Genomic DNA, 26781 nt, shown 5'->3' with positions numbered 1-26781 from the left:
AGTATAGTATGTTATTCTGATATTTGATCGATGCAATCAGATTGTATGTGTTTGCAATCATTTTCTTCTTCAAAAGCATGAGTTTCAAAAGGGACTTGTAGACCTCTATATCATTCTCAATTAAGTTACTGTTATGTAAACAGTTAATGTATATTTCCTTGATCTGCCTTAAAATAATATTGTAGCTCTTAGGGAGTTTTAGAGTAAATCTCATCTCCACGATGGAACAGTTTTGCAGAGGAAAGAAGTCGCTCACTTGTTTATCTCTTAACAAGAGGAAATGATTTAAGTTCAGCATTATATTATTTAGTTTTAAATTTGGGTTAAGGTAAATTGGTTGTAGAGTAGTGAATGCCTCAAATAGATTCAATGATTCAAATAATTTCTGTATTCTAGTTTTATAAAATTTTATTGGAGTAAGGAATTTATAGGTTTTCAGGGACCTCTTTTTCAGCAAAGGAACAGCTTTGGGATTAATCTTAAATGATCTTACAAACTTATGGTAAATTTCTAGCCAAGTAGGGGACCTGGAGTTAGCCTTCATTATCATACTCCGCAATTCTTACTAGTCTACTGCTGATAATGATGTCAAAATAAAGCCCAAAATCTGGAAGGTTAAGACACCCATTTTCTTTAGGCCACATTAATTTATAATAAAAAAATCTTAATTGATTTAGGCAATCAGATAAATTTAGCCAGAGTAGAATGTAACGTTCTAAAGAATGAATTATGTAAAATTACCTGATAAGCTATAAAAATATATAATAACCTTGGCAGAATATTAATTTTAACAATGACAACTCTGGGACAAAAAGGATAATTTAAGTTTCTCCCATCTATCACAGTCTTGTTTTATGTTATTCCATAGGTGGACAATATTATTTTTATAGAATTCGTTGTTACCTTGATAGAATGAAACCCCCAAGTATTTTGATTGTTTTATTTTGATTTCCGTTGGGCGAGGGTATAAGGATAAGAGCTTTGATGTATTTAATGGGAAAATAGAAGATTTGTCAGGGTTAATTCTATAATTAGAAATGTGAGAGAGAAGTTTTCAATTGACTTCAATAATTTTGGTATGTCAGAGCTTGGTTGGGTGAAATATAAATTCAGATCATCTGCAAATGCTGATAAAATAATTTTAGTACTTAAAATTGATGGGGGACGATGAAAAGCATTTTGCTTAATGAGAAGAAATAAGGGTACCATTTACAGATTAAAAACGTAAGGAGATAACAGACACCCTTGATGAGTTCCATTTTTAATGGGAATTCTTTTTGAGGTACATCTACTTATATATAAAGAGGTATACACTTTATCATATATTGGCTTGATAAGTTGGGTAAAACTTGAGGGGAATGCAAAATGAGGTAGTACCGAGACTAAGAAGTTTAAGTTCACTTTATCAAAGGCCTTATAGGCATCAACTACCAATGTAAATATTGGGTAACTGTATTGTTGAGAATAGTTGATTAGTGTTTCCAATGAAGTGTATTGTCAAACGTTTGTCTAAGAGGAATGAAGCCTGATTGTTCCATAGTTTCATAGTTTAGTACTAGGCTATCTGCCCTGGGGCATTTGTAAGCCTAGCCATAGTGATGTGGCTTTCACCACCCCATAAAATGGTACAAAATGCACAAAATAGATTTAGAATACTGTGCCTCTGTCTAGTAGTGACACAGTGAAGGTCCCCTTATATAACAGAATTAGTTTACTGTGCCCCTGTCTAGTAGTGACACAGATGTGACCCCTGGGGTAAACTTACGATCTCCCATCCACTCATCAAGATTTCTCTTGACGAGAGTCAGTGAGGGGCTCTGCCTAACATGAACTGGGATCTTGTTCCAGAGCATGGGAAGCCTCTGGGTTATGAATCTATCCCTCCAGCATGTCCTATTCATACTTGTGCCGAGGTTTAAGTCTTTAGCTCTCGTGGTTCTGATGGATTTGGATTTTTTGAGGTGGAGCATGTCCATCAGTTCCTGATTGGACATGGCCTTGTACGTCAGGCAGAGATCACTTCTGAGCAGGCGGTATGCTACTGAATAGAGCTGGAGTTTCTTTAGTATGGCAGAATAAGACATATGTTGGAGACCCTTGATCCTCTTGGTGAGGTACTTTTGTGGTCTCTCCAGCTGTTGCAAATGCCGGGTGAGGTACATACCAAATGGGGCATTGTACTCAATCATGGGTCTGATGAGGGAGGAGTATAGGGGTACAATGACATCCTTGGATCTGGATGTGAATCCCTTCATGATAAGGTGTGCAAGGTAGAATGTTTTTCTAACCACTTTGGCAACGTGGGTGTCAAATGAGAGGTCGCTGTCGACTTGGGTCCCTAGGTCTCTGATTACTTTTTCCATACTCAGTGGGTTGCTGTCTATGTGATAATTTGTGGGTACTTTGTTTTTCCCAAAGGGGATGACTATACATTTTTTGGCATTTAGTTTAAGGCATGACTCCGGCACCAGTTGTCCGTTTCTGTGAGGCCTTTTTGTAGGATGTATTTGTCCGCTGGTGTATAGACTATGGCGCCTAGTTTGCAGTCATCTGCGAACTTTGTCAGCCACAACCCTCCCATGTTTGCTTTAACATCTGAGAAATAAATGCCGAACAAGAGGGGTCCCAGGACAGATCCCTGTGGGACACCACTTGTGACTGGCTTTGAGTCTGACATTGCTCCAGCGATTTTAACTTTATGGGTTCTGTCCTTTAGCCAGTTTGCAACCCATCTAGTGACATAAGGGTTTACATTTAAGCTGTTGAGCTTATCTATGATGCCTGAGTGGGGTATTGTGTCGAAGGCCTTAGCCAAGTCCAGGTAGGCTGTATGGACTGCTTTGCCCTCATCAATGGCTCTAGTGACTGTTTTGAAAAAGTCAACCAGGTTCAAAAGGCAGGATCTTCCCTTTACAAAGCCGAACTGGGTGGGGTCGAGTGTCTGTAGGTCCCCAATGTCTCTGTTTATGAGTTCCATAATGATTCTTTCCATAGCTTTGCAGACCAGGCTGGTTAAGCTTATGGGGCGGTAGTTCCCAGGGTCTGTAGCGGTACACCCTTTGTGGAGTGGGACCACCGTTGCTGTACGCCAGTGTTCAGGTACATATCCTGTAGTAAGGCTAAGGTTAAATAGCATTTTTATGCGCGGGTTTAGCTCCTCTTGGAGTTCACGTAGCACGCAACCCGGGATACCGTCAGGTCCCATTGATGCTGTGTTTTTAGCTTTGCTGAGGGCAGCTCTCACCTGGACATCTGAGATGACAGGGAGATTACATTCAGCTGGGATAAGTATTTCTTCTTTTGGGGGTGAGGGAGGGGAGAAATTTGCACTGAACCTGTCAGCCAGAATGTTGGCAATATCTGTGGGTTCAGTGTATTTTTTGTTGTTGTGAACTAACTCTGAGCATATCTGAGGGTTTCTGCCCAGGTTTGTAACATAGCTGAAGAAAACTTTGTGGTTATCTTTAGTGTCCTTAGCGATTTTTCTCTTAAAGTTGGCCTTGGATGTTTTTATGAGAGAACGTAGTTTTCTGCTAGTGTTGATCAGAGATGTCTTCCCTTTATGGGATTTTGCTCTGTCATGCAGTAGCTTCCTTCTTTTGTTATACAATTTGTTTATGGCTTAGGTCCACCAGACAGGACGCTTGCCTTTGGTGGAGAGGGACTTGGATTTATTTGGGATTGCATGATCCATGCATTCTTGGAGATGTCCATAGAAAGCATTTGTGAAGGATTCAACATTGTGGGATGTGGTATCCACTGGCCCAGTGGGCTTAAATGATACCATCTCAGTCTTAAGAAGAGTGAAGTCTGCTTTTGAGAAGTTTTTCACTGTGGTCTTTTGTGCTGGGGGTGGAGGTGGGATATGTATATCCAGGGTGATTAGTTTGTGGTCAGATCTCACTAGTGAGGGGTATAACTCCGGTGTGGAACATTTTGTCTCCATGTTTGTGATGATCAGGTCTAGTATATTATTTCCCCTAGTGGGAGAGGTGACTAGTTGTTCCAGTACATTTGAATTTATGAATTCCAGGAACCTTTGGGCTAGGGTGTTAGGGCTAGAACAATGTACCCAATCTATGTTAGGGTAGTTGAAGTCTCCCAGTATGATGGTATTTTGTGATACATTCATATCCTCCAATGTCTTCAGGAAGGCTGAGTGGGTTTCCTGAAATTGGGAGGGTGGTCTGTAACATGCTACCAGTTGTATAGCAGTTTTGCCTATGGTTAGTTGCACCTGTATGGTCTCTGATGCTTCATGTGTTGCTACTAACCTGGAGGTGTGGGTGTCCTTGATGAATATGGACACTCCCTCCTTTGTGGTTCGCCCGGTTTTGGGGCCGAAAAGCATGATACGAGGTATAGCCTGGTAGCGCTGGGGTGCTCTCAGGAGCCTTGAACCAGGTTTCAGTTACTGCACAGACGTCGATGTTCTCCATACTGAGGAGTGCATCGAGTGCCTGCATCTTGAGATTTAGACTTCTGGCGTTGAGCAGCATTACCCTTAGTTTTTTTCCATTTTTGTTATCTAAGGAGGTGGGTTTGTCTTTTGAGCCTTGCCTAAAAAAGGCACTATGGGGGTGGAAAGAGCCTTAGCCAATATCCGGAAGCTCAGTGGTGACAGGTGCAAGCCGTCCCTTGCAAAGCAGCGTGGCTTGTCCAACATGTCATCCCAGGCAGACAGACATTGGATCCCCTTAGAATGACACCAGTACTTGAGCCAATTATTAAAGCTGATCATCTTGTCTTTGTATTGTGGCATCATTCTTGGTGAGGGCAAGATGCTGCTCAGGGTCAGGGTCATACCAGCCTGGGCTACATAATCAGAGAGCTCCTCTATGTCTCTTTTCATGTAGTACAGGGAGGTACGTCACAGGTCATTCATGCCAGCATGGACAATGATGGAGTCATATTTGTATTTGCTTTGGAGTGACCTGAGTGCGTGTGTTATGTGGCGGATCCTAGCTCCCGATAGGCAGCTCACAGTCACCCTCTCCTTGTTCAGCCTGGTAAGCGGGACATCAGTGTGTCTGACTATAGAGTCACCTATTACTAGTGTATCAAGCATGGTGTTTGGCCTTAAGGGCTGTGATTGATTGACACACTGATTTATTGAAGTATGTGTTGCATGTGTTTTGTTTTGAGGTGGTGGATTTTTGGATGTCTGCTTTGGGAGCCTCTGTTGTTTTGGTAAGTTTTTTATTAGAGCCTCTGAGTATGTCTTTGCGTTTTTATGCGTTTGGTTTGCAGTTGTGGTAGGTCTATGTGGGACTGGGTTTGCTGTGTGTGTGGTTACCATCTCCTCCTGTCTGGTCATGCCAGCCCTGAGTTGAGAGAGTTCAGCCTCCAGTTTGGCTATATAGTTGCATCTCTCACATGTATTTGTGTTTGTTGGGAGGAGGAGGGGGTTGTCTGTGTACATGAGACAATTGTAGCATTGTCTCAAGATACCCAGATTAACCAGCTGAACTGGAGAGGACGCCAGTACTCTACCACTCGACATGCTAGAACAGTATAAAGGAGTGCTGTGCCTTTAAGTGAAGTGGATATTCACAGGGGTGGTAGATGGATGTAGTGCTTACTTAGTATGAGAGTGCTTACTTAGTAGAGAAGTTTTGAGAACAAGTGCTAGGCTTATAATATAGCGAGTAGTCTGATTATACTAAGAGTAGAGCTTCCTTAAGGGAAAATTTGAAGAGCAGACTTGGCGGAGCCAGAAGAAGTTTAACCTTGTTTAACCGGCGCTGCGCTATGCGCACAACCGCGCAAAGCCGTGCAAACGCGGATTTTAAACAGGGAACTTCAAGAGAGCTAGAAATGGTCCAAAACAACCAATTACTACAGCTCTTGTGCTGAGGTCACTTCCTACAGGGACAGGTAGGCTGCTCAAGGCTCCCCACTCCCACTGGTGAGCAATGAAACTTCCTTCTATCCAAGTAAGGTAATGGACAACACAGGAACTACACCACAGCCCAGAATACAGCAAATCCTGTAAACTGGTCTAAACTAGTAGAGGAGAGGCGGGAAAACAAGGATTATTTTTTTGTTTTTAGATAGAAACACACAGAAAATGCAGAAACAGTAATAAATCAGTTACACAGGCTAGCACACTTTAGTGGGCAGCCTCAACAGTTAAATTAAACAAACAAACTTTCGATCAAATTCGACTAAAATGTAACTTTTAAGTGCAGATATTAAATAATGCAGCAAACAGCTAAAAAAACAGTTTAAGCTTCTTTAGGGTAAGCTAGAGAAGGTATTTCAATTAAAAAAACAGCACAGATACTTAAATCCAGAAAGTAGTCGCTTTTCTGAGTTCTCTGTAGCTAGGACCACTCTGCAGGACCACGAGGAGCTTGTCTGAGTAGTATAGCCAGAAAAAAACGCCCAGAGGCGGATTTTAAACAGGGAACTTCAAAAGAGCTAGAAATGGTCCAAAACAACCAATTACTACAGCTCTTGTGCTGAGGTCACTTCCTACAGGGACAGGTAGGCTGCTCAAGGCTCCCCACTCCCACTGGTGAGCAAAGAAACTTCCTTCTATCCAAGTAAGGTAATGGACAACACAGGAACTACACCACAGCCCAGAATACAGCAAAGCCTGTAAACTGGTCTAAACTAGTCGAGGAGAGGCGGGAAAACGAGGATTATTTTTTTGGGTTTTTTTGTTTTTAGATAGAAACACACAGAAAATGCAGAAACAGTAATAAATCAGTTACACAGGCTAGCACACTTTAGTGGGCAGCCTCAACAGTTAAATTAAACAAACAACAAACTTTCGATCAAATTCGACTAAAATGTAACTTTTAAGTGCAGATATTAAATAATGCAGCAAACAGCTAAAAAAACAGTTTAAGCTTGTTTAGGGTAAGCTAGAGAAGGTATTTCAAGTAAAAAAACAGCAAAGATACTTAAATCCAGAAAGTAGTTGCTTTTCTGAGTTCTTTGTAGCTAGGACCATTCTGCAGGACCGCGAGGAGCTTGTCTGAGTAGTATAGCCATAAAAAGACACCCATATGCGGATTTTAAACATGGAACTTTAAAAAGCTAGAAATGGTCCAAAACAACCAATTACTACAGCTCTTGGACTGAGGTCACTTCCTACAGGGACAGGTAGGCTGCTCAAGGCTCCCCACTCCCACTGGTGAGCAAAGAAACTTCCTTCTATCCAAGTAAGGTAATGGACAACACAGGAACTACACCACAGCCCAGAATACAGCAAAGCCTGTAAACTGGTCTAAACTAGTCGAGGAGTGGTGGGAAAACAAGGATTTTTTTTTTGTTTTTAGATAGAAACACACAGAAAATGCAGAAACAGTAATAAATCAGTTACACAGGCTAGCACACTTTAGTGGGCAGCCTCAACAGTTAAATTAAACAAACAACAAACTTTCGATCAAATTCGACTAAAATGTAACTTTTAAGTGCAGATATTAAATAATGCAGCAAACAGCTAAAAAACAGTTTAAGCTTGTTTAGGGTAAGCTAGAGAAGGTATTTCAAGTAAAAAAACAGCAAAGATACTTAAATCCAGAAAGTAGTCGCTTTTCTGAGTTCTCTGTAGCTAGGACCACTCTGCAGGACCACGAGGAGCTTGTCTGAGTAGTTCTGGACAGGTAATATCTGAAATTATTCTTTTTAGCCTATTAGCCATAATTGTAATGAGTATTTTAACGTCTAAATTTATTAGGGAAATTGGTCTATAACTATTAGGGTTTTTGGAATTAGCATTTTCTTTGAGAATGAGAACAATTTTCGATTAATTAAAATAGGTATCTGTAATTTTATTGTGTATAAAGTAGGTAAAAGGGAAAAGTAGCACTTTAGAGATTCTTGGACAGAAAGCAGTGTAAAATTCCACTGTAAAACCCTCAGGACCTGGCGCCTTATTAGATTTTAGGTTAATTACTTTTATGATTTCATGTTGAGAGATAGGAGACACAAGGGTTTTTTGCTGTTTTTGGTTTAACTTTAGGAATTTTAATTGTTGAAGGATATGAGCTAATTCAAGTTCATTCACAAAGAAGTCTTGCTCTCCATATAAATTCATATATGTTTTCAAAGAAATTTAGAATCCCTTCATTCGAGTTGTAAGATCTATTATTGTGGGTTATTTCAGAGATGGTAGGTGAGCAGTTTCTGAGATTAATTAGGCGAGCCAGGAATATGAACGAGATTTGTGTCTCTATTACATAGTTAGCTAATATTTTAGATTCATGGAAAGTTAACTGATTCACATTGAGCATGTAAAGCTCTTTCTGAAGGTTGAGTAACTGATTTCAGTTTCTTTTTGGAAATCTACTTACAATTCTGATTCCAGTCTTGAAATATTTTGTTTAACTAAACTTTCCTTCTCTTTATTAATTTTTTTGTAATGAGTTGCTGTGTTAATCAACAGACCTCTTATTTTGGCTTTGGCAGCCGCCCATTCAATATCGGGACTACAGCAGATGACTGAATAGGGAAAACCGCGAATGCTCAAAATCTTGAAAGTACAGGACCTCAAAGTGTTTTTTCTGAGATCGTGGAACAGTGAAGAATGGAATATTTGCCCTTTTCTTCACTGTAGTGCAATCTCGGAATTGGAATACATATTTAGCAGGGGGGTGCAGCCCCCCACAGTAGCAAGTTCGAGGTCCAGTACTTTCGAGATTGTGAGTGTTCACATTTTTTCCTATTCACTCATATGATACAGACCCTTCAATATCTATGGGAAGATGAGAAAGGGGTATTTTTCCAATAGTTCATCTAGTATAGTCTTTATTTCTCCCTCTACATCTTTCTTTAAGAGTAGGTTAATATTCAGAGACCAACTGTAGCCTCTATATTTCAAATTCTTTCTTTGTGACCAAATTATTTGAAGCGTGATTTTAGAATGGTCAGAAAAAAATCTAGTACTGATCTGACATTTATAACCAAAATTTAAAAAGAATTCTGAGATAAAGAAAAAAATCAATTCTAGACCACCATTTGTGGCATTGTGAAAAGTATGTAAATTTATCCTTCACTGAATGGTGAGTCTGGTGGTTATAAGGGTGAAATACTGCAAAATCATTTTTTTAATTCTGATAGAGTAGTTGTTACTTGAGAGTTGTAAGGTTTACTTGAGTTTGTTCTATCTTCTAATGGAATTTGATATGCATTCCAGTCTCCCCCTAGGATTAAATAATGATTACGAAATGGGAATAGTATTTTATATTACTACATGAAAAAGTTCTGCTGTTTACTACAAGGTGCATATATATATATATATATATATATATATATATATATATATATATATATATTTAGAATCAGAATAGGTTTAGTAGTATGGGGAGTTTTGCATACTAGATAGCGCCATCTACCTTCTGAGTCAGTGTCTTAATGTATTATATTGTCCTGGAAAGAATTCTTGACTATAATAGCTACCCCAGCACTATCTGTTTCTTTTCCCGAAGCTATTATCAATTTAATCCACTTTTTCCCTATAGATTGTGACCATTGTTCTTTTGTCATATGTCATATGTGTTTCTTGAATTAATATAATCTTAGCTTTAGATTTATAAGCAGGTGAAAAAACAGTTTCCCTTTCTTCGCTAGTTGAATCCCTGAGTCTGTACTGCTATACACCAGTTTAAACAGATATGGTACATTGAGACAATTAGAAAAGAACATAGCAGGATTACCCTACATTGATTAGATAAATGGCATAAATCTCTTCTTGCCCTAAACTCGTGCCTAACTACAATCCCCCTGGACTAGAAGAGAGGGGAAAGATAAAGAGCAGTAACATTAGGATAAGATAAAAGCAATGTTTACGAAAGTCCATAAAATTACAATGTATAACAAATAGTTTGACTTTCCCGAAACTAAAAATAGATGTTAAGCAGAAAAAGTCTACCAAAACCATCCCAATACAAACCGCCCTCAACTTATTACCTAGCTCTTCGATGTGATTACCTTATCAATCAGAAACCGCCATGCTTGTACTGTACATGAACCTTATATATATATATATATATATATATATATATATATATACATATATATATATATATATATCAACATAATATAAATTAGCTTCTGTACAACAGTATAAGAATCTTTGAAATCTGAGTCTCCCATTTACTAATCTTATTCCAGTGAATCTAAGAATCATTATTTTACCCTGTGGTTTGGGAATATAAACTTTAACATCCATAAAGTTCTGGAACTTTGGTGCAAATGGCACTACTAATCAATAAGAAAAATAAAATGTTACTTGCTATTGACTAGCAATATATAGCTAGCTATATAACATTCTCTTCATAGGAAAAAAACAACATTGCTTGGATATTAACCCTGGATTACTTCTAGTTTACAGACCAATAACCAGATCTATGTATTGTACTCTCTGCAACTATAAACACAAGACCCCTGAAATTTGAACCCCAATCTTCCCCAAATGTTTTAAATGCAATGATGTGATCCCTAATTCAAAATTACTCCTTATCCAGGCAAATTTCCAATAATGAGAGGAAAGAAAACAACATTCCTCATTTTAATAAACAGAGTAATAAAATTTTCTAACTTGCTCATTGTCCTGAATTAGGTTTGAGTGCTTTTCTCTTTTTTTTCTTTCCTTTCTTTTTCTTTCCCTTTTTTAAAACAGTTTAGTCATGTTTGGTTACACTTAACCATTCACTTATACCTTGTAATTATGTTTGTCTTAATAGACTGCCTGAGAATTACACGTTCGCTTATACTAATAAAAAAAAAAATATTTGCATAACATTGATAGCAAACAGTATTTAGGTTCCTATTATTAATGCTAGAGTATCTCACACCCGATTCTATTACTTCTTTTTATAATGCATAACTCATAAGGAAAATGTCTTAATTAGCAACAATATGGTCTGAGCTACTCAACAAAGGTTTTATCACTGCCTATATAGATGTTGCAGATAACTGATTCAGTAAAGGATACTCAACTTGCCCAACACCTATAAAAGTAAGTGTAAAGCATTACACCTCCTTAGCAACTACTTAGATATTGCCTTCTTAAATCTCTATGTTAATGTAGTATGCATAACAAATCTTGTGATGAATTAGAACTGCATGTCAAGTAACAGAAATTATTTGCTTGTAACACTCGTGCTGCATATTCAAAAGAAGTTTAACTTCCGATCTCTTCCTAGAAACGGGTCAAGTAGAACTCATATACTGAGTCGTTTAATGAACTCCTTAGTTATAAGAATTAGCCACAGATCTAACTGTTACTACTATAAACAAGATCCAGGAGAGCCAAAACACATCATCTTAGCATTAACAGACAATTTCAGTATGAAGCTAAGTGTTAGCAAGACCTCACTGCATATAAGGTCACTAAATTAGAAAACTGAGTCAGATAAAGGTTCTAATTAAAGCTTAGTTGATATTGTTCGCAGTTTTACACGTACCGATACAGTACTGTCCACAGTTAGGTTTAAGATGGCCCTTTGTTGTTCTTAATTCTTTGCTTTGAGACTGACCAATAAAAGAAGACTACAGGGAGCGGAAGCTTCCCTTTACAATTTACGATACAGTACTGTCTACAGTTACATTTAAAATGGTCCATTGTTGTTCTTTATTCCTTGCTTTGCGTCCAATCAATAAATGAAGACTACAGGTAGCAGAAGCTTCCCTCTACACTTTACTACCAAAAAGGGGGGGACATTTTGTCACCGACAGATACCAACCGGATTATTTCTATGGGACAGGGTGATACGTCACAGGAAGGAAGAAGCAGATAGCTTATATTCCTTGCTTAAGGTTCCATTAAGGAACTCCGGTTCCTAGTTTAAGTTCTGGAAATATTTATGTGATTTTGGAGCTTCTCTCTGGCCTAATCACAATAGCAATTAGTTCACCAAAACCCCCCACACATAATGCAAGTGATAGCACCAAATGCATAAGCTCCGTTTTGAGTCAGGTAGTGGACGGAGCCAATTTAGGTATTTCCTGGAAGATCTTCATAAATACATCTTTCGCTTCTGCAGTATTTATTATTGTGTGTTTTAAATCTCGGTAAGTAAATGACAAGGTGCTCGGGAATCTCACGTGGAACTTAATTTGTTTTTATATTAGAAATTGGCAGTAAGGCGCCAGGGACTGTCTCGCTTGCCTAACCTGAAGAGGAAGGTCCTGCATGAAGGAAATCCTGTATCCGTTCCAGGTGAGTGAGCCTTCCTTTTTAGCAGTTTGTGTAATTTTCAGGACATGTTGATAGTTTTAAAATTTTTATGTAGATCTGTCTTAGGTTGCCTGTATACTGTGTAACATGTAGCACACGGTGAGCCCTTTCTACATTTATTTGCTTCACCTCTTCAGGATTTTCAAGTACAGCCATTAATATTTGGATGATTGTTGATATTAGGTCAGGATGGGTAATGTGTTCCGGAATGCCCCTGATAATATTATTTCGTCGTGACCGGGCTTCTAAGTCCGTAATTTTTCCTTGCATTTCTTGGATGACTTTCAGGTTGTTTTTCATATGATGTTGTAGCTGGTCCATTTTGATTTTATCTGCAATCTTGTTTTCTGTTTTTTTGATCCTTGTCATTATTTGATTAAAGGACTCACCAAACATTTGAAGTTGCACAGTGAGATCCTTGATTGCTTGGTGTATCGGTTGTAGGGCAGTTTTTAGGTCTTCCACATTTACAGGTAGATCCGTTTTTGTTTTCCCAGAGGGTTTTACTGAGTTCTGTTGTTTACCAGTTCTTGGTCTTTTCAAGGTAATGTCCTTGTCTGGAGAAGCAAGTACTGAGCATTTTGTTTTAGTAGTTACAGTCTCCATATTCAGTTTATCACTTGACATTTTAGATTTTACCTTGAGTCTCTGTATGCTGAGAAAGGCCCTTAATACCTCATGGCAGTTTAGTACTGGAATTCAATCCACAAAATCTGTATACTTACTGCTAAGAAAGAAAATTCAGTTACAGTAATAGATAAGCAGTGGATCCTTTTGCATTTTTCATTGAGTATTATCGTTTTTTAGTTGTCGCTTAGCAACTTTCTGATTGGATTTTCTTGGAAAGTACTGGAGAGCCAGGAGTTGCAGTGCCTATACGATAGCGGCGATCTTTTTTCTCCCTAATCATTAATATTCAAGACCACCAGGCCCCCACTCATATTTGGTTTCATGACTCTAACCTGTTTGTCAGATGTGATGTACTTTAAAACTTGTTCCTCTCTAGCAGTTAAGTTTGTAATTTTACTAGGTTCAAGGAAACTCCTTACCAACTTCCTTATATCATATTCACAGATTTTTGCATATAAATCGTCCATGGAGTATTAGTATATAAGTTATTCAAGTAGACCAAAGGGGTAGCCATGGAAGAGGCACGTCCCCCCATTTTTGCTAACACAGTGTTAGCTCAGTGGGAAAATACTTTTGTCTTTACATCGGATTATAGAAACTGTTGGACCCTGTATGTCCGGTATCTGGATGACATTATTATTTTCTGGAAGGATATGTTTGGATATCAACCTGTCATGCCAGTGTGTCTTATTTATTTGTTGATGAAGGTTTAGTAACTTTGATCAGGCATTTAAGGCGCTAGACACAGATCTCCATGAAGGAGTCTATAAGAGATTAAGTGCAGAGAGAAGGCCCAGTTTGTCCTGTTAACTAAAATTTTGGAGGTCACTAACTGTATTTACTTATGGCATTTAATTACAGGGAAAGTATGAATGGGCAAAAAATCCCTTTTCATTGAAGGCCCAGGAAGAAAAGCTCTAAAACAGTAATAATACAAAAGAACAAAAAAAAAAAATGAAAGTAATACATAAACAGATGTAGTTAGGATTCTCTGAAGTCTCTCAAGTTGGGTAATATATTTAGAAAAATGCGTTCTAAAAGGTGCATTATGTTCAACAATGGGTTTGATGAGATACAAGTAAAGAGGAATTAATACTTCTCTGGATCTAGAGGAAATGCGTTTGGAAATTAAATCAGCCAGATAAAAGGTTTTTCACACTTTTATGAAGACATGATAGTCAGACAATAAGGAATTATCAAATAAGAGTTGGGTCTACTGCAGGTGCTCATGTGCTAGTAACTCGAAACACACTTGCTCGTTATTACTTTGCTTGAAAAAGCAAGTGTCCACTCTCCCTTTTCTATGTAGCCCTCCAAATACCCAACTCCATAAACCTACCAGAAATGAAACTCTAATCCCAAAACTCCCACCCAAATCCCAGCCCACATCCTTATTCCCTTACCCTAAAACTCCACGCCCTGATTGCTCCTTAAACTTAAAACTCCAATCCCTCTCCTTAATCTTAAATTCTCTAATCTCTCCCTAATCCTAGCACTTCCTAGATGCCCCCGTAAGTAAAATCACCTTCCCACCCCCTCCCCACTACTGCTTGCCTCAACATACATTCATGTTTAATGCACTAGAAGCATCCCACATGAGCTACAAGATACTGGAGTCCCTAGCCTTGAGACAGTGGTTTTCAAGCGCTTATGTGTTCCCACAAGAGTGCCTACATAACTTATAAAAGCATTTGATTGAAGGGGTGCATCACCTATAGTGTATGTGAAAATTTTTTGTTTACCAACATGAACTATACTATTTTTTCGCATTTAATTTGAGACCACTGTTCTTGTGCCAACTGTTAACATATTCTAACTTGTGCTGGAACAATTGTGAGTCAATGGAAGATAAAACAACAAAACCCAGTTTACAGTCATCTGCAAATTCAGATAACTATAGGCCGAGATTATGGGCCTGAAGGTCTGCAAAATACATGCCAAAGAGGACAGAGCCCAACACTGAGATCTATGGTAAACCATGGGCAACTTTTATGCTTTCAGATATGGCACCTGTGACTCTAAACACAGGGGTTCTATCAGACAACCAGTTATCTCTCCACTACATAACATAAGGATTTATATTCAGAAACTGATCATGTGTTTCTTTTGAATATTTCTTAAAGAGCCAGAGAACCAAATTACAAATTAAACTGTCGAGAGAGGAGCTCAGACGAGTTGCTGCACCTCATGATCAATCCTACTTTATTAAATAAATATTTTTTAAAAGGTGCTGTTTTTTTCCATAGTTCCACTTCAATCATACTTACTATTCAAAACTTTCTTCCAATTTACATAGCTAGATTTTCCACAGGTTTCAAAATGTTCTTTCTCAAATATAGCACCTTCTCTATTAGTCCTTTACAGCCACAGCCTACACTTTATTTACCTCAAAACCTATGTCCTTGAACTTCTCAAATAATATTCTTACCATTTCTTTAAAACTAGCCTTATACTTCCTGTTTACAGCTAAAACCATCTGTAATTGTTAGAACTATGGAGACTGCTCCTTCTCCTCCCATGCCAACCTTTCATCCTTTGTTTTCTTGTTTTATTAAGGAATAATCCATGAGTGGGTGTATCAGAGGATTTACCCAGAATTGGTGTGGTTTGACTATGAGGGTGAAGCCCAAGTGATCAAACAAAGCCAACCATGGGTAAATCATGTGATACCCACAGCCAGTAATGGATTATTGCTATTACATAATGACACTATTTAAGAAAAAAATGCTACTACATAATGACATTATTTAAGAAAACATTTACTTACTTTTCTTAAATAATTTTGCTGCATAATGGCATTTAGTGTTCTTCCACTCTGTAGTGCTGTACTATGAATACATAAGACATGTACATCCGCACATTTGCACAGTACATCAGTGCATCAGGGGAAATGGAGAGGAGAATATCTCCACTGCCTCTTTGTTTTTTTTTATTTTTTTTGGGTGGGGGGGGGTGAGAACGACTCCTTAGCAAAAAAAACAGTCATCATGCTAACATGATATGTCCAATACAAGACTATGCATCTGTACAGAGACGAGCAGAAAATCACAAGCAGAATATGTTGCATCTCTTTCCTTCTCTTTTCTGTTGCCATCTTTTTTTCTCTTTTTATCCTTATTCTCTTCAGCAATAACATCTGTAAAGTAGACAAAGAAAGAGAGAAAATGGAAGCCTGGGCATTCCACCTTGCTAATTCACATCTTCATACAGCTTCTATGAAAATCTGGTCCTCTTAGAGCTTTGTAACTCAGAGGCGTGAAGCAGCATCGTCAGCAGCAGCTCCAGGAGAAATGTGAACAGATGGTGTTACAGAGCATATTCCAGTACAAAGATAGGCCGTCCAACAACACTTTAGTAAATGGGCTTTTTTTTTCTATTGGTATAAACTGGATTTACAACAGGCACAGTGACTGGACTGTCCAATCAGCATGTGTGTTTTTGAATATAAGGATACTTTTTTTGTATAATTTCACCATTCTATCTATACACAAGTTAAACATGGAACTTAGACAGCATCCATGCTTTATTCACCTTGCAAGACCTATCGGAATTCACATATGCCCATTTACCATGGGGGTTATTGTAAAACTCTCCATCAGTCCTACAAACAAACAACTTCTTTACAGGCCCATATTTGTCTACCATCACCAGTACTGTTCCAAGTCTTACACATTACACACCTTACTAATATCAAAACTTGACAATACTCTGTGATGCTTCTCTCACCCCAAGTGCTGACATATACCTTCATAAGCCTCAACCCCTTTTTCTAATTTATCTTTAGTTTACTTCTCTAATTACATTTGTAAAACATATGACAAAATTTTACAATCTACATTTAGCAGAAGAATATACTTTCACTCATTTAAATTATTTTTCTTGCATTTCCTCTGAGTAAATGTTACTACTCCCTTAACATTTCCTTGTTCCACACACTATTCACCATAGCACTACTTATGTTTTTGCATACTTCTTCAACTGCCTTTCTTCTAAATTAAAAAAAAAATCTGTCCATACTAGTGTTATTCATTGTTTTATTACTTTCCTTACTTCCTCTCAGGGAGAAAAGCTCCATCTGACAAATATATATATATATGGTGGCACAGTGGTGCAGCGGTTAGCATTGTCACCTCACAGGAAGAGATCCTGTTTGATTCTCAGCTGGGATGTCTTCTGTGCTGCATGTCCCCACTGCATTCACGTGGGTTTTCTCTGGGTGTTCTGGTTTCCTCCTACATACCAAAGACATGCGTCTGGAGCATTTCTCCCCAGGCCTCAGCTAAAAATGGGCTCTGTCCCAGTTGGACTTTCCCAGTAAACAAATATTAAATAAAATAAAATGAAACAAGTAAGATAGACAGAGTATAAAGAACTAGCAAACACCCCACTTTTTGGATGAAAAGAGTAAAATAAAACTCACTTTCACATACAGTGTACAGGGTACAAATATAAAATCTATTCCCACTTCAATCTCCACTCCCTCAAAACTCATACTTTCTTTCACTAAACTGAACTTCCCAGTTCAGCCACATGCAATGTTTTTTCAACATAATCTAGTTCAGCCCTCTGCAATATTTCTTTTCTATATTTTGAAAAACTGCAGTTTTTCTCTCTACCACTTCTCCTTACTGATAATTAAAGTCTTCTGTACACAAGTCTTCCATATCTTTTTCTAACATTCTTCTTTCACCCAAATTTCCAACCCAAAACAAATTTTCATCTGCCCAAATGCTCATTGATGCTGCCCCCAAAACAATTCCTTCTCCTTTTGCTCTTTGCAATAAAATGCACATTCTGTAAACAAACTATGCTCAGTTTACTATTGTTTCTTCATTTTGTTTTAGTCTTTAATACTGTTCCCATTTAAAGTAACATACTCCAATACTTCATTCAACATCTCTTTCACGATTGTAGTTCACTGAGCTGTTTTTTTTTTACTTTGTATTTAACTTCTAACATATAGCTATAGTTTTTATGCTCTTCACGATGTTCCATATCCTTACTCATATTTTACTATTGCAACAAAATAAACCTATTTGCATACCCTAATCCTTCCTTCCTGCCTGCCTATATTGCCTTAATCTATGTCACCTTTTGTTTTTTGTTTTTTTATCAGTCTGCTGTAGTATTTCTTTGTTTCTCAGTTTCTCCGTTTTGGCCTCATTCTTACCTTCTCTTTGCCATAATTTCCTCCCCTCACTTTTTTCTCTTTAGTCTATTATCTGTTTTTTGTTTATTCTTTGTACTTTTGCATTCTGGCTGGTAATGCTGTTTTAGGCATACCTTGAACTCTAGCTTGTAAAAGCAAAAATCCAAAGACAGTATGAGCACCCTGTTGAATACTGAACCTGTAGCCCGGAAGAGCTGTATGACTTAAAAAAAAAAAAGCTAAAAAGGATAACAATCTAGATCATGTTCCCTAGAACTATGGCCCAGGTGTAACCTGCATGCTACAGAATAGTTAGCACGAGGATAATGTGACAAAGAACTACTCCAGTAATATATTCAACAGCACCTTTAATGAGTTCTGATGGATAAGCTATCTTCTTCTGTAAACATCCAGTAATTGTTAAAGTACTTCAATATTTACAGAGTGGGAGGTACCAGACCTGCTGAGTTTCAGCTGGGCTAATAGCTGATCAGAGTCCTTTTTACCTACTTTGCATATCCAGTAAGACTTGGTGTCCTTTTTACCTGTTTGTCATCTGTTCTGAAATAAAATTATTTTTCTGTGAAGCATGACCCCTACCAACAGTATAAAAAACATACAATTTCCTTTTATACAAGGTGCTAATTAAAAAAAAAATCAAATAAATAACATATCTGAAAACATTTACATTCACTTTCAACCCAGAGGCTTCTTCAGGTCGATCATTTTAGTCAAACAATATGTTCTGTATCATAATCCATCTTAAACTCTTCTTTTAATCAACGGCCTCCAGATAACATTACTGTTTGTTAAATGTGCACTGCAAATGCAGTGCCCTTTTTATGGGGCTCATTAGCTTGGCATTGATAATATTTATATATAATATGATGGCGGTAGCCAGTTTTATAGGTTTACAGGTGTATACTATGCAGATAATCACTGAGACCTTCATAAGCCTAGCCATGCAATTCAAATGTTTCCAAAGAGTTACTGTGCCTTAGGAGTTATTTTAAGGGATGTGTGCTAGTTAGGGCATGATTTAATGGCTGCTTCTGTCCATGAGAGACATAGGTGTCAGACCAGGACTGAATTTTTGATTACCTATCCACTGACCCAGGTTGTACTTGAATAGGGTTAGGGAAAGACTCTGCTTCACATGGATGGGAAACCAGATAATGGGGATTCTCTGATACATACTGTACCTGTCACTCCAACAAGTCTTGTTTAAGTCACAAGCAAAGTTTAAATCCTTAAATCTAGTAGTTCTGGTGCTGTTCATTTTGCAGACATGCAAAAGGAACATCAGAGTAGGATCTAAGGATTCCTTGTAAGCAGGACATAAATCACCTTTCAACAGTCTGTGGGTAACAGAGTCAAAGATAGGGCTATGAGGTGATCTGCATAGGATATTTTGCTTACTTCCCATATTCTTTTTGTAAGGAACATCTATGGACATTCCAGTTGTTGCATGTGCCTAATCAGGTACATGTCGAAGGGACATTATACTCAGTGATGGGTCTGATGAGGGCTGAGTACAATGGCATGATGACTTCCCTGGACCTAGATGCCATGCCATTCCTTATAACTGATGCAGAATGATTTATTTACTACCTTAGACACATGTTGGTCAATAGCCAGGTTACTGTCTACATGACTACCCAAATTCATGAGTACTATGTCTATATTTGGGAGTATTTTATCAATGAGGTAGCTTCCCTACATGGTCAAGTTCCCAAAATGTACTATTATGCACTTTTGGCAACAAGCTTTATGCCACAGCTTTTGAACCAGCCATTTATCTGTGTTAAACCATCATGTAAGATGTTAGTATCTTGGCAGGGTTTCTGTGATTGCTCATAGCTTGCAATCATCTGCAAACGTGGTAAGCTAGTGGCCCCCTGACATTAGGCTTGACTTCTGAAACATAGATGCCAACAAGGAGCAGGCCTAGCACTGCGCCCTGGAGGATGCCACTAATGACTGGCCTCTTTGTGGAAGTATTCTCTCCAGTCTTAACTTCCTGGGTCCTGTCTGTCTGCCAGCTGGCTATCCAGCAAGAGTTGTTTTAACACACTAATTGAATTAGCACTGAAGACACAGGCAAACACGCATTTATATAAAAGAAAACAAACCATGTTAACATGTTCACAGTTACAAACATTATACATCACACGCATTCTTTTATACAATCATTATCAATCCAACATTACATGAATTGCTCAATTCCTGCCTTCCCTTAAACCTCACTCCTCCTCCAAAAAATATTCTGCATATATTTGCTCCCACAATATCCATTTTTTTCTATGTAATTTGCTCCTACCGTTTTCTAAAAATCCCACTTCCAGTTATTGTTTCTATGTTAAAATATTCACCACTTCAAATACAGTTAGTTTAGACTTTGATTTCCATGTTATAATAATTTTTTGGCAGCCACCAAAATGAAACTTAACAAGGCCTTACTATGTCTTGGCAATTCGGATCCTGTATCCCAGCTCAAAAAAAAAAAAAAAAAAAAAAATTCTTAGCTACAACCATTTGCTCAGCCAATATTTCTGACAGAGTACTCTGCAGGGAATTTTTGACATTTGCCATCTACCGGAGGAAAACATCTTTGAAGTCTGTTTGGGGTATAAAATACCAAAGCAAACACATCCAAGCAAAAATCCTAAATCTTGTAGACTTTGTTGCATAATTGGGAGCTTTCCACTGTTTCCTTGTGAACTGCTTATCCAATCTCTCTCTCTTTTCCCAATACGACCTCTCTGATTGATTCTTACAGTTATCGTGCAACATTTTACATGCATTACTAATTATCCATTTTTTAACAGCAGCTGCTGTTTGAGATTCAACTAAAATCTCTACCAGAGCAGGTGTTTCACTTAGGAGTCTCCAATCCCTTTCTCTTTACCTATACACTAATATCAATCTCTGAAAGGAACGGCAGTCTCTAGCCAGTAGTCCAAATGTCTTTTTAGCTTCTTCCCATTCTATTACCTTTTCTTCTCTAGTTATTTGCTCCCAATACCTTGGTTCCTTTGCCAGTTTTCTCCAGTACTCTCGAGCCACCTCTTGCCTATTCTCTGTGCCACTAATTGCAATTATCTCTACTGGCAAAATTTACTTCCTCTATCCTTATTATTGTATCAGGGAATGCAAATGCTTTCATTGCCCTATTCATAAAATTCCAACTTATTCTGTCAAATGATTTCTCTGCATCAAGATTCGCCAACAACAGTGGTATGTTCTTCCATTCTCCTTCCCATTGGATCACGATTGTTCAATTAATGTTGTCAAATATTTGCCTCCCCTTCACAAAACCACACTGATCCGTATCTATCAACTTTCAAAACACCTTTACCTTTCTTTTAGCTAAAACAGAAACAAACACTTTATAATTACAACTGTGGTTTAAAACTGAAATTGGCCTATATGAATCTGGGTCTGATGAGTCTTTACCATCATTAGGTATTACACAACAGCTTTCTTCCAGGATGTTGGTGCTTGAGTTACACAGAGGTTTATACCTAATTCCATGAGTTTGTTTACAATGTCCGAGTGTGATATTGTATTAAATGTATTAGCTAGGTCAAGATAGGCAGTAGGCACTATTTTGCCTTCATCCATTGCCTTAATAACCTCCTCAAAGAAGTTCACCAAGTTCAGTAGACATGACTTGTCTTTGACAAAACCAAACTGAGTTGGGTCCAGTGTCTAAAGGTTTCCTATGTCATTGTTAACCATTTCTATGACAATTCTTTCCATGGTTTTGCATAGGAGACTAGTCAGTCTAATGGGTCTGTAGTTCCTGGGATCCACTGATGGTCCACCCTCATGCAGAGGGATGACCACTGCAGTCCTCCATTTGCATAGCTTGAAGTCTGTGCAGATGCTTAGTAGACTCCAGTGGCCCTGATAGGTCATATTTCTGGCTATATAGGAGGTATTCTGAGATACTACAGGGGCCCATGAAAAGTTGTAATCTTGGCCTTAGAGAATGCATCTAAGACCTGCTCCCTTTTGATAGATGTAGGGGTTATGTTTGGTGGTATTTCCTGGGGAGGTGGCTGGGGATGACAGAGGGCTAAAGGTGGAGCTAAATTTATCAGCCAGAAGATTTGCTATATCTCAAGGTTCCATGAACATGACTCCATTTACCAACAGTTTGGCTCACTATTGCATGCTGCCTTTGAGGGTTTGGACACAGTTAAAGAAGACCTTATGGTTGTCCTTGGCCTGGGATGCTATCTTTACTCAAAATTTGCATTGTTGGACTTAATTAGTCCTCTTAGTTGTCTAGTCACTTTGATGAGAGAGTTTTTATCTTTTTTGGAGTTACAATTCCTAATTTTATCTATGAATTTTTTTCTTTTCTTTTCTTATACAACCTGTACAATTTGGGATCCCACCCGGGTGGTTTGTTTTTAAGTTAGGTTTGGGCTTACATCTGGTAGGCACAGAAGCCTCTATGCAATCACTGACATGGCTGTTTAGAGGTACCGTGAATAATTCTGCATAGGTTGCTGTATTGTCGGGGTTTTGAGTCGCTTGAAATTTTGACAGGTTATCATTTAATAAAAGGTAGTTTGCCTTGGAATAGTTTCTAACTGTTACAGGGTTTGCTGGCATTACAGCGTTGGTTTTGCTTTGTGGTCCGACCTTACCACAGAGAACATGACATTTGAGAGTGGGGGATTGCAGCATTCTCCCATATTTGTGAGCACCATGTTCAATATGTCTATACTTCAAGTAGGTGTAGGCACTAACTGGCCCAGGGTGTTTCTGTTTCCAGAGTCTAGAAATCACTGTACCTGCAAATCTGAGGTTATGTAGGATTCCCAGTTAATAGAGGGTTAAGTAAAGTTGGTGAGTGTCTCCAATTGGTCTAAGTATGAGCTATGGGTTTCATGGGACATACAGGGTGACCTACAGCTTCTTAGGATACAGTATGGGACTTTGACTACAGTAATCTGGAAATGGAGGAATTATCCTGTTTAATTGAACTAAAGGTATACTTGTTATTGATGAAGATTGAGACACCTCCACCTTTAGTTCCAGTCTGTGCAGTTGCTTTTCTAGATGTGTGGAAGGCACTGAAGCCTTGCATTGCCAGAGTACTCTCTATGGCTTTAAACCATGTCTCAGCAACTGCACAGATGCTTGTATTCTTCAAGGTGAGGACAGCTTGGAGGCAGTGGAGCTTTTTGTTTAGATTCCTGGCATTGAGCAGTAACAACTTTAGATTTCCTTGGGCAGATTTTGCTGTGTTTGAAGATTTATCAATTTGGCATTGCCTAAAAAGGCTCTAGGGGGAGGGCAATGTTTTAGCAAATATATGAATGCCAAGAAAGGACAGGTGCAGACCATCCTTGGCAAAGCAACATGGTTTGTTAACCACGTCCTCCTCCGTTGACAAATATTGTATCCCCCTAGAATGACACCAAAAACTAAGCCAAGCATTCAAATCAACTGCCTTCTGTTCATATTGTGGCATCATCCTTCGTGATGGTGGAATGCTTTTCAAAGACAGGTACATATCAGTCTGTGACACACAGTCCAAGAGCTCCATAACGTTGCTCTTCATATAATCTAAAGAGGTACATCTCAGGTCATTTACACCTACATGGACTATGACTTGAATCATACTGGTACCTGTGGTGCAGTGACTTTATAGCATGTGTAACTTGGTGAATCCCGACTCCTGATAAGTGACATTTTTTTTCTTGTTCAGCCTGATAAGTAAGGTAGCTGTATGTTATAGAATGGATTTTCCTATGGATAGTGTACTGGCTTGTCGTATGGTCTTGATAGTTCAGGATCCACTGGGTGTGGCTGTATGTGCAGTGTTAGGTGTTATTTCTGTTGAGTACTTTCGAGTTTATTAAAGACAGCTCCTGCAGGTGGAATGTCTGGGATGTCTTTGTGGTTTGTGAAGATTGCTACATATGGTGGGTGTAGCATGTGGGTGTCTCTGACAACCCCATTATTATGAGTGTTTGTATGCAAGAGTTTTGCCTATAGAGACATTATGTATACACACTTCTCACATACTAGATTTGGTTCTCTGAGGATTAAATGTCTGTCAGTGAACATTAGACAAGTGTATCTTGCATAAAAGAAAATGTTAAGGTTTTTATACTTTAGGTAGGGATCATGCTTCACAGAAAAAAAAAATGTTTCAAAACAGAGGATACACTTTAAGAGGATGACTTGTTTGCTGGATGAATACCAAATCCTATTTGCTAAGCACAACAAGTAAAAAGGACACCAAGTCTTACTGGATATGTAAAACAGGTAGTGGTTGACTAGCTATACTGAGACCCAGCAGACTTGGCACTTCCCCCTATGTAAACAATTAAACAGTGCAACAATTACTAGATGTTCACAAAACAAGACTGCTTTTTCATCAGGACAGAATACAAATGTAGCTGAATCTGTTAATGGAGTGGTTCTTAGCAGCATGATTCTATTGCTACCTATTCTGTAGCATACAGTTAATATCTACGTCACAGATATAATGGATGTGATCCAGACCATCATCCTTCCTGGTTTTTGTACACTACCTGGTGTAATTATTCATCTCAAGATCCACCATCCCATACTTCCTATATTTTACTGAGGGCAATTAAAATATACTTGATTTTTTTAACATACATTCTTTCATATGGCTGACTTGCTTACTTAAAACCATTCCCCATCCTTTCCAGTACTAGTCACCTTTTCTTAATAATGTACTTTACTATATGTAAAGCTTAGTTATAAAACTAATTATCATAACTCAAGCTCTTTATACAGTGCAAACAGTAGAATCTTCACATGTGCACTCTCCCCATAACCAGAGGGCACTTCTGATGATTTCCAAATATTTTGATTTTTCTGTAGTGGGTCAGCTTTAGTCTCTTTCTTGTCTCTCTGACATCAATAATGACAGAAGGAAGTGAACAGTATGTGAACCCATGTCCTTACTTCATGAATAGAAAGCATACAGTAGAAGGAGTTACTTACAAAGACACAATTCCAGAGGACTGAGGGGAAGTGCTGAGGTCATAATACCATCTTACATAATTAAACTAGACTGCGGTGGTGGTGCTGCGGTAGCGTTGTCGCCTCATAGTAAGACATTGTCCTGTTCGATTCTCAGCTAGAGCGTCTTCTGTGTGGAGACATGCATGAATGGGTGTACCTTCGTTGAAGGTTGTGCATCAGGGCTGGCAACCCGGCACATAAAAATCTATTGTTAATCATTAGCGGACCGGAGTTCCGCTGTGGCGACCCCTAACCAGGAAAAGCCGAAAGACACAACAACAACAACTTGGTCTGGAATGAGAAAAGTCTTTACTTATGCATAATTCCAGAGCACTAAAAGCGTGTGAAAGATGACAGGAAGGTAGGCTACGAATGATGACCCCTAAAAAACATGAAATTGGTTTAGACTGTATGTCTAGGGTATGGTGTTTGGTAAAAGTATGACTATAAGTGTAGGTTGTAGAACTGTACATCTCCTGGAAAGCAACCCCTCCCCAAACAAAAGCAAGTACAAGTAGTAGACATTCCCCTGAAAGAATGAGCTTTACAAAAGCCTACCAGAGGCTTCCCACCAGATAATAACAAGACGATAGATAAATGACAAGTCAAACCAATATGGACTGCTTAGTGGCAGAGTTCTTGTCTACCACTAACAAAGGAAAAGTTATTTAGTAGAAGTTAAAAGGTAGGTTACAATAACATTAGGTCGAACGTCATGAATCATACCTCTCAACCTCTTAGCACAAGATGTTTAGACAAGGCCTAAAATAATGGGGAGACAAAGGTCCAAAAGAGACAAATTTTAAATACTGCTCTTATAAACTTAGAAAGTTCAATATCCTAAACTTGTAAAAACAAATAAAGAAAATAGCGGCATCTTCTTAGGTTACCACACTTTAATAAAACAATAAAATCACCTCAAGTTAGCGCTTTCGTCTCAACTCTACAGAGACTTCTTCAAACTGAGGTTAACTTCTACAAAATTCCTTTTTTAAGGCTTCAACTGTCACATGGTTTAAACTCATCACATGATACATTCACTTTAAAATGTCACTTCTTCTTCCTTCCAACTTCCAAAAAGCTGTGAAAATACTACAAAAAAGTTAAGAAAAACATTTAAAAATACACTCATGAAATACTTAATACTTTTCCTAAAATACTTAATACATTTGAAAACATTTAAGAAACACTTTCACCAACATACTACTACACTATATATTTTTTTAAAAAGTATTACTAATGTTTGAGCCTCTTTCTTTTCAAATACATAACAAAATCCTCCCTATCCTTTAAACCTGGTGGGAAGCAGGCATTAATTTTGACCTGCCATAAGTATTCTAGCCAACCCAGCTCTTCTTCTATATTCATAACAGTAGTACCACTAGGAAGGGCCTCTACTACCAAGAATTAATACTCTCTTTTACAATTTTTTTAACTTGCTTTCCTCCTCTATGGTTTTTGCTTGTCTCTGCTCTCCCCCACCTTTTCCACTTTGCATTTCAGGTTGTTTCATTCTGCCATCTGTTTCAGGACATTTCACGTCCATGTAAAGCTTCCATACTTCAAGCTACATTTTGTGATCATCTTCAGGCATACTGAATTGCCTTTTTGCTGCATGTTGTGTACCTACATCTCCTGCTAGGCTATCTCCAGATTCAGTTGGAAGAATTGCATCTTGCATACAAGGTGGTTATCAATTCATCCTTTGCCAGAACAGCATGTGGGACCCTTTGCTTTACACTGTTTAACCTTTTGCACCACTGACATTTTGTCATATGCTTCAGAT

General features: G+C 38.2%; 1 protein-coding gene across 4 annotated transcripts in view; it reads right to left on the bottom strand.

Moving 5' to 3' along the window:
- The window catches only part of EHBP1 (EH domain binding protein 1), a 3513379-nt gene that overhangs the window by 94086 nt on the left and 3392512 nt on the right, over window positions 1-26781 (bottom strand). The gene's annotated exons all lie outside the window — the stretch shown is intronic.

This window comes from Protopterus annectens, chromosome 1.part2 (genome assembly GCF_019279795.1).
Source record: "Protopterus annectens isolate FY-2018-M chromosome 1.part2, PAN1.0, whole genome shotgun sequence".
NCBI classification, from domain to species: domain Eukaryota; kingdom Metazoa; phylum Chordata; order Ceratodontiformes; family Protopteridae; genus Protopterus; species Protopterus annectens.
This window is presented reverse-complemented; position numbering and strand designations above follow the sequence as displayed.